We start from the raw sequence: 19110 nt of genomic DNA, 5'->3' as shown, positions 1-19110 counted from the left end.
GTTATTCTGTCACTAGTGTTTCTGGAATAATTACTGGTCTACATTTTCTAGTGAAAAATTAATTGGTGATTTAACATTCAATTACTAACGTGGCAGAAATGCACAATGTTTAAATCCTAAGTTCATGCATTAAATATACTATGCGTAAGAAAGTGAGGCTTTCAGAGTTGTACTCCAAAATTCAAGCCATCCCTAGTTACCATATCATTCACTGTAATGTGCAGTATCCCTGTACAGGCAGTCTCCAAGTTACAAACAAGTTAAGTACTGTAGCTTCGTTCTTAAGTTGGAACAGGTACATTTTAAGTGTAACTCCAGCCACATACATACATATTAGCTTTGGATAGCATAGGTAAGGTTAACAACCCGGCAACACTTGTTTTTCTGTCTGTGCCCCTGTTCAGAAGATTTCACCTCACTTTCTGTCCCTGTGATTATTGGATTTTGAAAATTTTGGCTTGTTGTGGAAACAAGGATTGGTGATAAAGCTTCAGTGGACACACCTTTTCCCCATGACAATTCTTTCAGGAGTGAATTTCCCTTCCTGGGGGTAGAATTATCTCATTTAATGTTGTCTCACCCCAGTTCTTAACTATGAATTGTTTGAAAGTCAGATGTTTGTAATTTGGGTACTGCCTGCATTTCATAGTCACTCATATTAAGGGAAACAGTTTATAAAAACTGATAAAACACTTCAACACTGAATTACAATAACTAAGAATACATTCATTAATGTTTATAATACTTCCATGTGCTAAATAGATGCAACCAATCTGAAGATGAAGAGGACTTTGAAACATATTGATTTAACCAAATCCATTTTAAGCTCATTGTCATCAAGTATCATCCATATGGTTCCGCGAGCCAAATATTTTATGCTCGGAGTTCAATTTAACACAAGTTTGCTGTTCTTCTCTGTACTTCTTTACTTGTTTGACTTAAATCTGTGTATGGGCCAGTAGAGGTTGAATTTTTTAAAAAGTTAGCTTAAATCATGATTATCCTTTTCTGATTATTAAAATACGAGGAAGATGATATAACTTTGCTGTAATGTGTATAAATAAATCTAACATAACATGAACATTTAAACTATACTAGACCATTATAAGAGTGCTTTTGATGTTGTTATCTGGTATCAAGTCAGCTTCAGTTTGTGGCAATCGTTGGAATGAGACATCTCCAAGAGAACTTTGATTAACAGTCTTGCTCAGGCCTTGTAAACATAGGACCATGGCTTCAATGAAGGAGCCAATAACTTGTAATATGTCTTTTCCAGTTCTTTCCATGTTTTTCAGTGAGTTAAGCTGTCATGGTGCGTCCAAAGTATGATAATCCCTCTTTAGTTATTTTGATTTCTAATGATGGTCCATGCTTGATTTGCTCTTGGATCCATTTGTTTGTCTTTTTGGTGGTCCATGGCATCTATAGAACAGATTTGCAGCAACACATTTCAAATGAGCTTACTGTTTGCCTGCCAGCTTTTTTATTGCACAGTAAGGGAACTACTGTAGTGCTGAAAAGAAGGAATATTCTAAGAAAGCATAAGAAATGAGAGCTGCTGAAGTAGGAGGACATTTCAAACTGATCATTTATGGAAGTATTGTATAGGACACTATCTATACCCAGCCATGTGTTGCTGTGGCAAAGTATGGTGGTATGGGAAATAAAGTATCTAGGAATTGGTAGTAGTTAAGGTAAAGGGTAAAGGTTTCCCCCTGACATTAAGTCCAGTCGTGTCTGACTCTGGGGGTTGGTGCTCATCTCCATTTGTAAGCTGAAGAGCTGGCGTTGTCCGTAGACTCCTCCAAGGTAATATGGAGCGCCGTTACCGTCCCACCGGAGCAGTACCTATTCATCTACTCTCATTTGCATGTTTTGAACTTTAGGGTTGGCAAAAGCTAGGGCTAACAGTGGGGGCTCTCTCTGCTCCCCCAATTCAAACCTGCAACCTTTCAGTCAAGAAGTTCAGCAGCTTAGTGCTATAACACGCTGCGCCATCAGGGGATATTATTTCCTAAAGGTTGTGAATATACAATATTTTTGATTTTTTTGGTCTGTGTTAGCTGGCCCTGATTGTTTCCTTTGTGGAATTTCCAATTTCCCTGCTTTCAGAGTGTTGCTCTTTATTTACTGTCCTGGTTTTAGAGATTATATTGTTCTGTATTATTCTATCACAGTAATTATTTCATATTAAAGTAGAATCTCACTTATCCAACATTCGCTTATCCAATGTTCTGGATTATCCAACGCAGTCTGGCTTTTAGTAATCAACGTTTTTGTAGTCAGTGTTTTAAATTCATTATGATATTTTGGTGGTAAATTTGTAAATACAGTAATTACTACATAGCATTACTGTGCATGGAACTACTTTTTCTGTGAAATTTGTTGTATAACATGTTTTGGTGCTTAATTTGTATAACGATTACCTAATTTGATATTTAATCGGCTTTTCCTGAATCCCTTCTTATTATCCAACATATTCACTTATCCAACGTTCTGCTGGCCTGTTTATGTTGGATAAGTGAGACTCTACTGTATATTGATAATCTTATATTATCTGCTTAGAACTGGATTATATGAGGCCCCTTCTTCACAGCTGTATAAAATGCACACTGAAGTGGATTATATGGCAGTGTGGAGTCAAGATAATCCAGTACAAAGCAGATAATATAAGATTATAAATGGGTTATATAGCAGTGTGGAAGGGCCTTGAGTCTACACTGCCATATAATCCAGTGCAAATTAGATAATCTGTGGAAGAGGCCTAAGTGAGGCCTAACTCTGCCTGTCCCCTGGGCTGAGTGGGTTGCTAGGAGACCAAGTGGCCGGAGCTTAGCCTTCTAACTGGCAGCAATTGGATAAAAACAATTATTCCCCTCCCTCTAATTAGGACTTTATTTTTCTTTTCTATTTGTTGTATCAACCTAGAGGCATGGATGATGGGTTGTGTTGTCAAATTTCAAGGTTGGGGGGCCTGTAGTTTTGTTGTTTTGTCAGTCGCCGGGATTCCATCACTCTTTTATATATATAGATTGTGGAGCTATGTTATATAAGGGGAAAATCTACAGGATGGTATAAATGGCATTTCTGAGAAATAACAAGCCAGCTTTCTTTTCATCAGCTCCCAATGGAACTTTCACTCATATGCACACAAAAGCATTTTGTCTTCCTGCTTAATAAAGATTCAAGGAAATTGGCAAAATCTATATTAATTATTGTTATAACTTATCATAAGAAGTTTAACTTAAATACTTGAAATCCCAAGAAGCCAACATAGTCCATCTTCTTTGGTCATTCCCATCCAATAAATTGGTTGTAGTTATGTAGATAACTACATAACTATAGAAAATTTATTGGATATCCATGAACAAAGCAGATGGACTGTGTTACCTCTCTAACTTTTTCCTACCTTTCTTCAACTCCCTCTGGCTTTCCAAAAGGGAAGGTCATTTCTGGAGCCATTCTGAGGTGTGAACAACACTGACATTCTCCCATATCATAGAGAGAGTCAAAACCCCAACTAAGGCAATTTGAAGAGTGTTAATGGTGGTCATCCAACATCATCAGCAATAACAGAGCCTGTGGAGATGTGGGGTGTACATTGCCCACCTCTGACTTAGCCATAAAGCAGCCATGTGTCTAATTTAGTGGGGACATATCTTTATATGACAACATTCCCTATTTCAAAATACAGGTCCAATTTAACAATACAGAGCCCTAAGGATGTACAGCAGGAATCTTGTCAACTGCCCATGTTGAGTCTGCCAGACCTGAGCAGGGCTGTTGATGACAGGGTGACTTGGAGGTCGGTCATGCACAGAATCATCGTAATTTGAAATCAATGGCATAACAATCATGTTTGAATCCATTATTATACTGGTTCCCAACCTTTGGTCCTCCATATTTTTTTGGACTTCTGCTTCCAGAATTTGACATTTGACCAAGCTTGCTTGAGTTTCTGGGAGTTGGTCCCAAACATCTGTAGGACCAACGGTTGGAAACCACTGCATCACTCTAATCAATAAATCAATTCAGTGCTTTAGGATTCTTTTAAAAAATCAGCAGCTGAAGCAATCCTTCATGGGTGCTATGACTCACACTTCTGGATTACTCACATTTGTGCACTAAATACATGTGTGCAAACAGTTTTTTGTTAATTCACAGATGACCAGTAAAAGAACACTGGTTCCAGGTTAGCAACATATTATTGCTACTGTTATATACAGGAAATATTTAATATAAACAGTATAAGCAGTTAAAGCACGCAACACATCCCCCTCACTCTTTACTAGTCAAATGTGAGAATAAAGAGACTTGTTAAGAGCCAAAAAAAAACCACTATATGCAGGAACCATACATGTACTCCTAAGTATCTATATATTAAGAAGCACAATAGTTTTTGCCATCAGGAAATGTGAAAAAAAGGCTTTTATCTGTTGAAAGCAGTAATGGTTCTGACTTATGCTTTTCAAGACAACAGCATTGTTATGACATGGGCCCACTGAACACCGGGGACTTCTTCAAACACTGTATTTTTAATACTGCAAAAGTGTGATTCTGATCATGAATTCAATAGGTGGTCAAAGAAAAATAAACACTCATTTTATAAATTACGGCAGGCACACACATTCTGTCTGTGTACTAGAAGCATTTTTGTTTGGTCCTTGCTTTTTCGATATTAGGACCTTTTCAGGACGGGGGCACTTATAAAAGCATAATAGACCTAGCACAGTTCTTTGTGTTTGAATGGAAGAGAGGCCTGGGTTGTCTCCTTAATTTTTTTCAACAAAAAAACCCTCCCAAATACAGCCTGGTGAGAATATCAGTCAATGAAAACAGACACTAATTTCAGGCTCTAAAGTACTGCTATCATCTTCATTCAGCCATGCATGCAAAATCCCACTCAATTGCTTTTATCCCCCTCCAACTGTGCAAGTGAAGCAGTCCTGATCATCATAAAAGGTTATAGGCCAACAGACTACACAAAGGGACCAGTAAACATTCTTCCCATTTCCACCCACCCAAGGCAATTCAAAATACTGTTCCATTGCTTAGTAGGAGTCCAGAAAATAGTAACCAGCAGTGAGTAGTTTTGACTGAAAAAATAGTTGTCTGTTATGCACATCGAAAGCATAGATCTTAAGGAAACGTTCTGTTACGGAAAGACAAAATTTCAGATTCCTGTGCCAATTTGCATTTTTCACACAGGCTGGAAACCAGAGCCTGAACTGAATGTCATGCTCAAAGGTGAGAGAAAACAGGGAGATATATCTTTTTTTGCTTTGAATAGGTTTCATCTAAACAGATTTTTAGCTGAAGTTGTTATGGAGGCCCCATTTAGACTGCCGTATAATACAGTCAGTGTAGACTGCATCAGTGACATCCACTAAGCATTGTTTACTACATTTTGGTTAAAGGAAGGCAATCATAATTTAGCTTATCATCACTACTGTAGTATGTGGATCAGGTTAACCTTCCAGAAGTTATGCATGACCACACTTCTCTAATTTTCTTGGTATTTTAGCACCAGTTGGCCCAAGCTCCAGTCAATGTGTCAGAGTATTCAGTTCAGGCATTCCATTCTCCTCATTATTCTGTCTTTGTAAATATTTCTAGTAGTCCCAAATCAGACCAAAGGCTATTGTTTAGGACTGGAAACGTTCCAGGTTTGGGCATATGGTGATGTAGCAGGTGGATTAAGTGCAGTAAGCACGAGTGTTGGTTGCGGACTGAGAGGAAGTGTTGAGTCCTTTGAGTCACAACTTCATTTCCAAAAAGTTTCAGCTTCTAGCTAGGCCAACTCTCCTCCTGCCTGAAATGAATAGAGCTCTTTGAACTCAACTGCTTCTCAGCCAAGAATCCAATGATTAAAAACTCATTAGTGCAAAGGAAACAATCTGGTTGGAGGTGCACACAGCTTGCAGCTAAGTCGGCAGCCGTGTGGTTCCTCTACGCATAGCAGGGAGCATATTTCACTCGGTGGGGATAGTGCGATACTCTTCAAAGTGAGGGAAGGGGGTCAGGAGGGCCTATTGATTAGTTGCTGTGTGAAAGAACCTATATTCCAGTTGTTGGGCAGTTAGATAACTTACATCTGTCACACACAATCTGTCATGGAAAGAACAAGATAAACAGGATACTACCACCTTTTGCCCCTATAAATAGTTCCAAAGATCAAGAGGTTAGGGGCCAAAGCCTCATCTTTAACTGTTTAACAGTACAAGGGGGCCCAATAATGTCTTGTTTCTTTATTTCTGGGATTGTGATGCCACTTTTCTCCCCAAATTAGGATTCAGTTTGCCCATTATATGCTTGAATTAACAAATATGATTAACTAACCCAATAACTTCAAGGATTAAAATATAGTTAAAATACAAACACAATTTAAAATACATCAATAAAACAAACAATAAAAAGTCACAACCGGAGTCTGAAGAATTTGAGTATGGCTATTGATGGTAGGGCTTTTGGATAACTTCATTCATATGATGGAAACAAGTCGAAGCTGACTCTATACCAAATAATAATTGTCAGAATAATGTCTATATCTTACTGTCAAGAAAAAGTAAGGTTATATATGAACTCTACACAGATGTGTGCATTACTTCAGAATGTATATAAGCTTAAATCCAATCATTCACCCCAAATAAAGTGAACCATTGAGTTTATGGAATTTTACATAAATATTGCTGCATCAAAGTCCTATTGATTCAAGAGTCTCTTTTAGTTGCAACTAATAATTGGATGTAGGCTTTAGGTTGCAATCCTAACAACTTGTTGAATAAGCCACACTAGAACTAATGGTTCATATTGTCAAGCAAATAGATTTGGGATTCAAATGCAACTATGGAACAGAAATGTGAAAAATTAAAACCAAAATATTAGATAAAAAGCACTGAGTATCAGTATAAGCATTGCATTATATCAAATTCTTCCAGTTCCAAAACATTTGCTCACACTAATTTGCAGGATCTGTTGTGTATCACTTTATGTTTTAACGCATCCAATTGAAATTTCATATGCATATGAGTTACAAACATCCGACTTACAAATGACTCATCATTAAGAACGGGGTAAAAGAACAAGAAATGGGAGAAATCTACCCCTTAGAAGAGAAATTTACTCCTGAAAGAGTTATCATGGGAAAAATGTGTCTCCACTGAAGCTTCATCTCCAGTCCTTGTTTCCAAAACAAGCCAATTTTTACAAACACCACAGGGGTGTTAACCTTTCCCTATGCTATCCAAAGACCTATATACTCTTAAGTTACACTTAAAATTGTACCTGTTCTGACTTACAACAAAGAGGGTAGGAGATGGCAGATGATCAAACAACCAACATTTCAATTACACACATTGCTTGGAAACCTGGGCAAATATGGTTAATATACAGGTCATTATAACTACACAGTTACCTCCACAGCCATTTAGATGAAGATCTAAACAGTCATTTATGAGTTTCCAAAGAATTTGTGAGCCCATCAGAATGATTCCCACTGTTCTAAATCATTTGAACGTTACATCTTTCCATCAAATAACATTGCCAAATTGGATAAAATGTACATTGGAGTCTAAGGATGCTTTATCACATGATGGGATATTGTACAAAAATCTCACATCCCCATCAGTTGCATACATAGCTATGTGTATAGTAGAGCTTGGAATGCTGCTTTTTAAGACTATAAATCCTACAATCTCTCACCAACATACTCCAAAAAAGTAACTTTTCCAAACGTTGCTACACTCAAGATTTTTGGATTCTGGCCACAGGATGGATGATAATCCAGTCCTACAAGCAGTTGTAAAAAAGAGATGGTGACTTGAGGACTGGTGACAAGTTCTTATCCTTCCTGCCACTTCAAGACACTGGCAGCTGATATTCTGATTTTCTGTACAGCATCTTTCCCAACCAGGTAGGACTGGGTGTTCACTTGCCTTAAACTATGGAACAGTTTCTCATACTATGTAACCGCTAACCTGCTAACAGGCATGATGATGATGCTGGCAATGACGATGATAAAAGACAATGATTTGATACTTAAGATCCCCATGATAGCTTATAAACAGGTTTCGAGAATAATTTAATTGAATTTAAAATACTCATAACACCATACAAGAAAAAAGCAACATCAAAAACAGCCATTGCAACCAACAATCTACCTATAGATTAATATTAATTCACTCTGAAAGACTAGGGATTAAATTCTAACTCAAGATGATATGGGGTTAAATGAAAAGTAATGCTTCCACCTTCGTTACTTGGGTTTGGATGGGAATATTTTAATAAATCAAACACAGAGATAATCCTTAGAATGTGCTCTTTAACTACCACTATTCACTTTTCCACATAATCACCATTGGATACATTTCTGTCAACGATGAACAAGTTTACTGAAGCCGTCACGGAAGAAGCCAACACTGTTTCCGCAACCAGCGTTTCACAGCACCTATTGTGCACAGATCTTCCAATAACCAAGCAAAGCAATAATGTAACCCACACATTCTTGTGAAAGGCCGATTATGCTTGAAATTTCTCTGAGTGATACGACGATCGTCCTGAATCAATCTGTCAACCTTTTGCTTGTGAAACTCGGTGGTTGCTGTCATAGGACGTCAAACTCTTTGTCATACAAGTCAGATGTTCCCACCTCAACATCTTTAAACTTACTCGCCCAATGATGCACAGTACTCACATCAACACAATCACCATAAACAGCTTGCATTCTCTGATGAATCTCCTTTGGGGTGACACCTTCTGCTGTCAAGAATTTAATGACTGCATGTTGCTTAAGTTGCATTGACCGACCATCTGCTCAGGGTTCCATACTTCGCACTTTAACAACACAACCATTCAATGCTAAGGCTTCCCACCAAATGGAACTGTAGAGGAGAGTCTACTGAACAAGCCAGTACCTGCCGCATACCAGTGCTGCCATCTGTTGAGGAGTTACGAAGGTGGAGACATTACTTTCCATTCAGCCCTCGTAGAACCCCTCAGAAGACACAAAACCACCACCATCAGTCTGCCTTAGTCCAGGGAAGTACAATGTGTAACAAACAAAAAACAAGAAGTAGAAATAAACACAGAGCAAACATTTTAAGTTCATGGTCTTATTCACAGGCTACTCATCAAGATACAGATGTAACATGCATACATAGAGCACATTATTTTGGACTTATACATTTATACTTAATTGATACTCCATATAAAATGCATGTCATATGGTTTTCTGTTAACCTAAATATGAGTAAAAGGTCATATATTAAGACTCTAAGACAGTGCTTCTTAACCTGGGGTCCCCAGATATTTTCAACTCCCAGAAATCCTAACAGCTGGTAAACTGGCTGGGATTTCTGGAAGTTGTGGGCCAAAAACATCTGGGAACCCCAGATTAAGAAGCACTGCTCTAAGATAACAGTAGAGATGCTTGGCTTACCCTTCAAAATGGGGAAGGGGAACGCCTACTTAACTTCCACAAACCGCAATATTTCTTCCCGGCCAGGAAAGCTGTGCATGAAATTGTTGTGTTGTGCAGTCTAGGCAGATGCTACATGGAACTAAGAAGTTTTGGATACAAGTGTGAAGGCTAGAGTGGGGAAAATTCGTGAGATTTCATTTTTTCTAAAACCTTTTTTCTAGTTTTTTTTAAAGAAATTACAATGAAATATAAAGCATTTAATGCAAAATGTTCATATAATTTTATAGATGTGTGCCTTTCAATAATTTCTCATTTATGGTGACTCTATCATAGCATTTGCTTAGCAGAATTTGCTTGGTCCTCAAAATTTTAAACAGAGAGCCGGTTCACGGTCCCTCAGACTGTTGGACTATAGTTTGGAAAAAATAAACTAATTCCTATGTTCACTGTACCTATCTTATTTCTAGTGCAAAAAAAAAAGAAAGAACAATACAATATTTCAAAAGAAGAACAATTTTAACCAAGATAAACATACCAGTATTTCAATGGGAAGTGTGGTCCTGCTTTTGGCTGATGATATAGTCAAGTTAATTAGGATTGTTGTTGTTGTGTGCCCAAGTCCTTTCAGACGTAGGGTGACCCTTAGACTAAAGTTTAGGGTGGGGGCCTGGCAAATGACTTTGGAGAGCTACATACAGCCCACAGGCTTTAGTTTGGGGACCCCTGGTCTAGGTAGATTCTATATCTGAAAGAGATTCGAATCCTGGCCTCCCAGTGTCTTAGTCCAATGCTCAAACATCATACTGGTTCTCTGTTCATATATTTACACCCAAAAATATTTCTAAAAACTATATAACATGATTTTTTTGTGCAAGACTAGTTATTTGATGACAAGCCTATGATTCCTAGTGCTGGTTTCCTTCTCCAGTTCTTTTTATGGGGACAGGTACTATGTTTGCTTGACACGATGGAGGATTGAAAGAGACAAAATGATTTATTTTGTTTTGCTAATACTGAACTTCCTCTGTTGATGTTGTTTTGCCTGCTCCTCATAAACAAAAAAATAAAAAAAAATAACAAGTACATTTAACTTGTACTTAATGTCTGAATAAGCTGTGCTCTTTGTGTTCCAGACATGATAATTTTATGCCAAGTCTAATTAGACATAATACATTATATGTATAAAACATAATCCACTTACTTTTAATCTGTAAAGTTTGCATCGTTTCAAAAATTTCTGAACAGCGATAATTTTCTTCAGGGAGTAAGATGAAATTTTTTTCTCCCCTGATTGTCAAAAATGTCCAGAAATTTTACATTTCTTGTTTGGGAGTCTGGAAAACTATTGCAGAGTATAGAGCTAGTCTTTCCTGCCTAAGCAAATGCTGCATTGAATTGCACCCTAAGAAACACTCCCCTCACATTTGATCTTTGGGTCTAATGTGTCTTCAGGTTGCCTGTTAGCTGGCAACTCCATGGATTTTGCAGGGTTTTCTTAAGCAAGGAATACTTACAGGCATTTTCCCTAGTTACTTCCTCTGAAATATAGTCCTGACAACAAATAGCCTAATTCTGAGCAGTGGTTAAGTCAGACCCAAAGAGTTTGTTCCATGTTTGCCCAGGACAAAGCGATCTTTTGTGGGAGCCTACTCTCTTGGTAAGTCTTAGCAAGCATGGAACAAAACACAGCACTCCAGAGAAAACCAGGCATCTAGAAAGTGCAATTTTACTTCCCCAAAATACCCCCATTACTAAGCCACACTGAAGGCATAATTAGGAATGACGATGCTACCTAGACTCAGGTGGTGAAACCAGATTTGAGTGTGTGTGTGTGTGTGTGGCATCTCATGTAGGCATTCAGAGTGGACATTTTCAGTATGATGAGCACAAGGATAAGTTTAATTCTACAGTTGTGTTGCCACAACCAAAATGGTTATGTTCTTCTCATTAAGAGCAGAACCAAATATTACTAGAATTCAAATTTGGGAGGTTGAATAATATGCATGGTGATATTGTCACTTCAAGCACAGAGTATCTTAACATCACTCAAAGAAGCATGTGTAAGTTTTCTGCATAAAATCTGCTTCTCTTTTTGAAAACAGTATCCTGTATGTAAGTGTGCACATGTGAATACCACACAACATTTTAAAAACATAGAAAGCCGTTGTGTGGGGAAAGCTAATCTCTGCAGAATACCAACAGGGTTAAGGCAACTGAAATGCTAAGGAACAACAAGAACAGAACCAGACCAGACTGCCAAGTAATTTTTGCTCATAATGGCTAGTATTTAATTTTCTCAACTTTATGTCTGCACTCTGCACGCAGCCACTGTTTCTTGTTGCATGAATCACTCCCAGGTCAGGTTGAATAAAGAGTTAAGCAATTGCCGTCCCTCCTGGTTAGAACAAGCTTTACTTGTCAAAAGTATGTTATTTGACTCTAGGTGCTCAAACTTGGCACACAAACATGGGCATCCACAGCCAAAAAAAATCATTGTTCATGTGGAGAGCAAAACTGGGTTACAATATTTATTTCAGAATGCAAAAGGTTGTTCTGCAATTTTAGATAAGGTTTACAATTTAGGAGCCAGCATATAACCAAGGTTATTTGCCTACTACTTCCAAATAAACTATACTAACTGGGAGGGGAATAACTCACAAATATAGTATCAGTGATAGTGAGTAAGAAACCTGTTATAGCTAAATTCTAAATAAGGAACAAGGTTCAAAAATTATGTATGTCAAGTAGAACCATTTACAATACATGTATAATATAAACAAACTACAACTTGAAAACATACACAAATTATGATTCTGTGCATTCATCACTGATCCAGTGAGCATCTACTTGCAAATAGGAACCTGTCATCGAAAGAGCTGAAAGGACATTATAACAGTTTCATCTCCAACTCACACATTCATTTTCAGACCCTGCTGGCATCTTTATTTCCACTTTAGCATTCAAACTATGAACTCTGTACATTCAGAAATGTTGAGAGAAATTAAGAATTGTATAGACACATTCAGTCTTGAGCATCCCATTTTGCTACTTGTATTGTAGAGATTTCATGGAGACAGGAATTACTTTTACTAGTAAATATATTTCCAGATGATATATCAAATCAGAAAAAGGATATTTGCCTGAGACATTTGAAGCTGTCACCTGAGTTTCCCATGGACATCCAGCATGGCAATGGGGTTTGACTATGATTCTGCGAGCCATGAAAGTCTACTGGATCACTTTGGGCAGTCACACTCTCTCAGCCTCAGAGGAAGGCAATGACAACCCTTCTCTGAATGAACATTACCAGAAAAAAATCACAGTACTGGGTTGCCAAAAGTTGGGAGATGATTTGAAGGCATATAATCATAACTATTACATAAAATATACTTCACAGAATGCTACTGACAATAGCTCATTGAGAAACAAACAAAATGATTTGTCCCATTAATACTTTACACTTCCAGGTGTATTCTTCCTGGGCAACCTTATAGAATATTTTATGGAGCAGTACTTCAAAACATCCTTTTTGGAACATCTTTTTCCCAAGCAAGCACTGACATTCTCAACCACAAGGAATGCTGGAAATCCCTGATGTCTGAACAACTCCTCCAGGGAGATCTCAGTCTTGAGCTAGGTATTTTAAAAATATGAAAATGCCCTTTACTGTAGATTTACTATTCAATTCAGTGGATGTATGCCCTGATCAAATATCACATCAAAACCTGTTGCACTGGTAATCTATCTCCCTCCCCCTCTTTGAACTTTAACACTCACAGCTGTCTTGGGACTATCTTGACAGTCCAATTGTACAGGTTCCTTCTCAAATATAGAGAGCAGAAAGGACCACAAGTGAAAAGATGCATCTACACTGTAGAATTAATACAGTTTGACACCACTTTAACTTCTATGGCTCAATGCTATGGAGTCATGGGAGCTGGAGTTTCACAAGGAATTTAGTCTTCTCTGTCAGAAGATTGCTGGTGCCTCACTAAATACAAATCTTATGATTCCATAGATACTGATAGCATTGAACAATGATGATCAAAGTGGTGTCAAACTGCATTGATTTTACAGTGTAGGTGCACCCAATATCTGGACTCCACCGTGTTTATGGATCTAACCTGTCCAAGGCAACAAACATCAGTGAGGCTTAATCTTTAGAGGACCAAATCTAAGAAGGATGTTGAACGAAGCTGAATAACAAAGTTTCTATAACTTCAGTGGACATAACTGCTCTTGCAATTACTGTTTGGGACCAATATCATTCGTTCATTTAAACCAGTGGTTCTTAACCTGTGGTCCCCAGATGTTTTTGGCCTACAACTCCCAGAATTCCCAGCTAGTTTACCAGCTGTTAGGTTTACTTGTAGTTAAAGGCCAAAAATATCTGGGGACCCCAGGCTGAGAACTACTAATTTAAACCATGTCTCACATACTGTCAAGGGTTCCCATCATTCCCCAGATGTTGATGAACTTCAACTATCTTGTCATCTGATACCATTTAGCGACCCACTGCTCTAAGGGAAGAGCATGCATTCAAATGAGGCTGTTTTGGTTTCTCTTACACAAGTGCTGAAGCCTTTACAGCAAAGGCAGTCAAAGTATGTTCCTCCAGATATTGTTGCATTTCATTCATATGAACCCTAGCCAGTGTAGCAAGTGGAGTATGGGAACTGCAGTTCAACAATTACTTATTTATTATGTATTTACCACACTTATATCCCACCCTTCTCAATCCTGAAGGGGAATCAGGGCAGCCTTACAAAGGCAACAATTTGACGCCGCATATAAAATACATCAGTAAATAAATAGGAGCTTTAAAACCAACAATTAAAAACATAAAATTAAAACATCAATTGAAATCACATAATCCAGATCATATTCCACACCCCCTGGAAAGCCACATGCTGTCAACCTGTTTTACAGACTTGTGTTCTTGATGTAGTCATCCTCTCAGTTCCCATCTTACCCCCTTCTTATAAGGCACATCTTGCAGAAATCAAGTTTGTCAGACACACCAAACAATCCCCAATGCACTCCCAACCCATACAAACAAACTAGAGGGGAAACATATTGTGATCCTAATATAGTAATACTGGGAAGAAGCTTTGAAACACGCCCGCACAAAGAAATTATGCTCTAATGGAAAACAGTGGTCTTCCACAAAGGGAAGGAACAGATATGATTCAAGAACAGGCTGCCTTATCTGCACAATGTGGTCATTTCACTGAGAGGGTTGGGGGGGGGGGGACAGTTACGCACATGGATTGCTTTGGGTTTTTAGGGCTGTATGGCCATGTTCCAGAAGCATTCTCTCCTGACCACATCACCCACATCTATGGCAGGCATCCTCAGAGGTTGAAGGGTTGTTGGGAATTAAGCCAGTGAGGTTTATACTTCTATAAAGATAAAGAACTCTTGTCTGTTTGAGGCAAGTGAGAATGTTCTAATTGGCCACCTTGATTAGCATTGAATAGCCTTGCAGCATCAAAACCTGGCTGCTTCCTGCCTTGTGGATTTCAATGGCTCCTTTGTGTAGTCTGACATGATGGTTGTTAGAGTGGTCCAGCATTTCTGTGATCTCAAATAATATGCTGTGTCCAGGAAATTATCCAAGAATGTGGACAATTTCAACAGAAAGGAGGAAACAATGAAAATGAACAAAATTTGGCTTCCAGTATTTTTAAAAAAACTCTAAAATCAGGGCAGCAAATAAAGAGCAACACTCAAAAAACAGGTGAATTCCAGACAGGAAACGATCAGGGCCAACAAAAGATTCCCCCAGGTAGAAAACAGCCAGGGTTTGAAGCTGAAAGGCCATTCAATGCTAATCAAGGTGGCCACCCTGGAAATTCCACAGATATATAAACCTCACTTGCCTAGTTTCCAACAGACCTTACAACCTCTGAGGATGCTGGCTATAGATGTGGGTGTAACATCAGGAGAGAATGCTTCTGGAACATGGCCATACAGCCTGGAAAACTCACAGCAACCCAGTGATTCCGGCCATGAAAGCTTTGGACAACATGATTATCCACATGTTAGAAATTAACACCAACTCAGGGCACTCTCCATCAAACAGCATCTGGTTCATGAAATCAGATACAAATTTTAAGCAAAATATAAATACAAAAATGGGCCAGGAGAATCTCTGGTCAGGTTTTTAGTAGTACCAGCTCCTCTTTGCAAGTGAGATCTAACCCCTTAGCCTGCTGGTGTTTGGCGGCTGGTTTTATGCCATGCTTGGTGACCTCTGCTGGTGCCTACAACTGTCCGAGTGAGCGTCACCCTGCCGGATCACCCATTGACTATGAAATCATTGTATGACAGAACCCCACAGACTGGCTGGCGAGACAGTGCCCCTAGTCAGTTATAAATATACTGTTTTGTTTGGGCCGGGAGATGGGGCGAGGGAGGCAGGCAGGAAATGGGAAGAAGAGAAAGTGGCTGGGAGTCTCTGGCTGGAAAGGGCCCCCACCTCTTTGGTTCCCTCCCTCCCTTCCTCTCTCAGCCCTGACCTCTGTGATGAAGTTAGATCTGCCCTCAGCGAATGTGCCTGGCAAGGAGCAAGATCTGATAGAATAGCCCTTGCCCATGAACAGGGGAGGGCAGGCCAAACAGAAAAGGTGGGAGATGGAAAACCTGATGGTCTGGTTTGGTCCCAAGGGGAGTTGAAAAAGAAAGAGAGGGAGAGAGAAGGAAGGAAGGGGACTGAGAGACAGACAGACAGACAGACAGACAGACAGAGAGAGAGATTGTTAACCCCTTTCTTTCTGGGGCATATTAGGAAATGACTGGACACACTGCTCAACCACATCTCCTGAGGTTGCTTCTCCTGAAAGCAAGTAAGAAGTCACTGACTCCCATTGCCTTTAATGCTCACTGGGAAACCCTGAGGGGATTTATAGTTCCCCCAGCACTGCACTGGGGTGCATCTACACCAGGCATAGGCAAGCTTGGGCCCTCCAGGTGTTTTGGACTCCAACTCAAAATTATAACCTAATTTGATGTGTAATAGGCTTTTCCTTAATCCCTCCTTATTATCCAACATATTCGCTTATCCAACGTTCTGCCGGCCTGTTTATGTTGGATAAGTGAGACTCTACTGTATTATTCATGATTTGTTAAGAAAAAGTTTTAAACCCCTCCCCCCAATTTTTTTCTGGCTATGGTCCTGCCTGGGTGAATCCTTTGTTGGGAAGTGTTAGCTGGCCCTGATTGATTCCTGTCTGGAATTCTTTTTGAGTGTTGCTCTTTATTTACTGTCCTGATTTTAGAGTTTTTAAAAAACAATTTCTACAGAAAGAAGAAAACCATGAAAACTAACAAAATCTGGCTAGCAGTATTAACAACTCTAAAATCAGGGCAGTAAATAAGAAAACAACACTCTGAAAAGAGGGAAATTCCAGGAATTAAACGATCAGGGCCAGCTAACACCTCCCAACAAAGGAAGCAACCAGGCAGGCTTTGAAATGCAAGGCCATTAAATGCCAATCAAGGTGGCCAATTGCAACATTCACACGTGCCTCAAGCAGACAAGAGTTCTTTCTGTGGACATCCCGGAGATATATAAACCCCACTTGCCTAGTTTCCAACGGACCGCACAACCTCTGAGGATGTCTGCCATAGATGTGGGCGAAACATCCGGAGAGAATGCTTCTGGAACATGGACAGACAGCCCGGAAAACTCACAGCACACCACTAGAGATCCAGCTCGCGCCTTCTTTATTCCGAAGCGGCAATCCCACACCACCCAGCGAAAGAGAAGTTAGCAGAGACCCCCCCCCCGCCCCCCCCCCCGAAGGGAGGAAAAGGGGGGAAGACTCCAAGAGAGCCCGACCCAAGAGCAAATATCATATTCCCGCAAAGAGTTCCAATCCACCGAGGCGGGAGAGAGCCACGCAGGACTAGATATGCGCGGGGGGGGGGTCTCTCTCTCCCCGTCTTTCTTTCTGTGGGACTTCCTTTCTCCCTTCTTTCCCACGCAGGACCGGCCGGCGAGACTTACTAAGCTGCGGGGCTGACCCTCGGCGCGACTCCCTTCGGCGGCGAGCGGCTCCTTCTGGGCTCCGGACGGCGAGCTGTTGTCTTCCCCGGCGCCCCGCCCCGAGGGCTGGACGGAGGCCGCCTCCCTCCTCCCGCTCTCCTCCCTCCCTCCCCCCGAACACAAGGAGGATGCAGGGCTTGGACCGGGCGCCGAGCGGAAGGGAAGGCACAAGGCTGCCCGCCCCTCCGCCACGCCTTGGTCAAGGGACACCAGGCGAAAGGGGTCGCGCTGGGCTCCAGCTCTTGGCCTCCACAGAGCCCACTTCCCCAGCCTCGTGTTGTTTATCTTCCTTTCCCATAAAGTTTCCCTTCCTGCCCCTTCATAAGGGAGGGACGCGCTGCTTCAGGAGAAGTTTGGTCCTCCTCAGCCCGAACAGGTGGAAGGAAGGCTTCTCTCCGACTTGTAGAAGACTCCGCCGCCGCCAACGAGAGGCGCACGCTTTCTGCTTCTTCTTTTCAAACAAAACAAAAGTTACTAAGAATTTGTAAATACAACAAAAGGAAATACAGTACCGTCTCACTTATCCAAGCTAAACGGGCCGGCAGAAGCTTGGATAAGCAAATATCTTGGATAATAAGGAGAGATGAAGGAAAAGCCTATTAGACATCAATTTAGGTTATGATTTTACAAATTAAGCACCAAAACATCATATTATACAACAAATTTGACAGAAAAAGTAGTTCAATACGCAGGAATGTTATGTTGTAATTACTGTATTTACAAATTTAGCACCAAAATATCACGATATATTGAAAACATTGACTACAAAAATGGCTTGGATTATCCAGAGGCTTGGATAAGCGAGACTCTACTGTACAACAAAAGGAAATACAGTAGAGTCTCACTTATCCAAGCTAAACGGGCCTGCAGAAGCTTGGATAAGCAAATATCTTAGATAATAAGGAGGGATGAAGGAAAAGCCTATTAGACATCAATTTAGGTTATGATTTTACAAATTAAGCACCAAAACATCATATTATACAACAAATTTGACAGAAAAAGCAGTTCAATACGCAGGAATGTTATGTTGTAATTACTGTATTTATGAATTTAGCACCAAAATATCACAATATATTGAAAACATTGACTACAAAAAATGGCTTGGATAATCCAGAAACTTGGATAAGCGAGGCTTGGATAAGTGAGACTCTACTGTAAAGGGACCTTGGTTTGGTTCAAAGACACACACACACACACCTTGGACATCAAGATCTGTGGGTGATCAAGTCCCAGAATGCACAATGGAGTCCTAGAATCTGAGAGTTGGAAGACACCTCGTGGGCCATCCAGTCCAACCCTCTGATAAGAAGCAGGAAAATTACATTCAAAGCCCACCAACTGATGGCCATCCAGCCTCTGTTTAAAAACCTCCACCACACTCGGGGGCAGAAAGTTCCACTGCTAAACAGCTCTTCCTAATGTTCAGGTAGAATCTCATTTCCTGTCATTTGAAGCCATTGTTCCACATCCTAATCTCCAAGGCAGCAGAAAACACGCTTGCTCCCTCCCCCCTGGGATTTCCCCTTATACATGGCCCTCATCAGGTCTCCTCTCAGCCTTCTCTTCTGCAGGCTAAACATGCCCAGCTCTTTAAGCCGCTCCTCATAGGGCTTGTTCTCCAACCCTTGATCATTTTACTCAC

At 40.1% G+C, this 19110-nt stretch overlaps 1 protein-coding gene across 3 annotated transcripts in view; it reads right to left on the bottom strand.

The window, feature by feature from the left end:
• sox13 (SRY-box transcription factor 13) overlaps positions 1 to 17579 on the bottom strand; it is a 73530-nt gene extending 55951 nt beyond the window's left edge. For all 3 annotated transcript variants that reach the window (XM_003220368.4, XM_008109659.3, XM_008109658.3), the window contains exon 1: positions 17430 to 17579. The gene's annotated coding sequence lies outside the window, so the exon portion shown is untranslated. The remainder of the gene's footprint in view (positions 1 to 17429) is intronic.
• Between the last annotated feature and the right edge of the window lie 1531 nt (positions 17580 to 19110).

Source organism: Anolis carolinensis, chromosome 4 (genome assembly GCF_035594765.1).
Source record: "Anolis carolinensis isolate JA03-04 chromosome 4, rAnoCar3.1.pri, whole genome shotgun sequence".
In the NCBI taxonomy this organism is placed as follows: Eukaryota; Metazoa; Chordata; class Lepidosauria; order Squamata; family Dactyloidae; genus Anolis; species Anolis carolinensis.
Note: the sequence above shows the minus strand (reverse complement) of the source record. Positions and strands in the feature narration are given on the sequence as shown.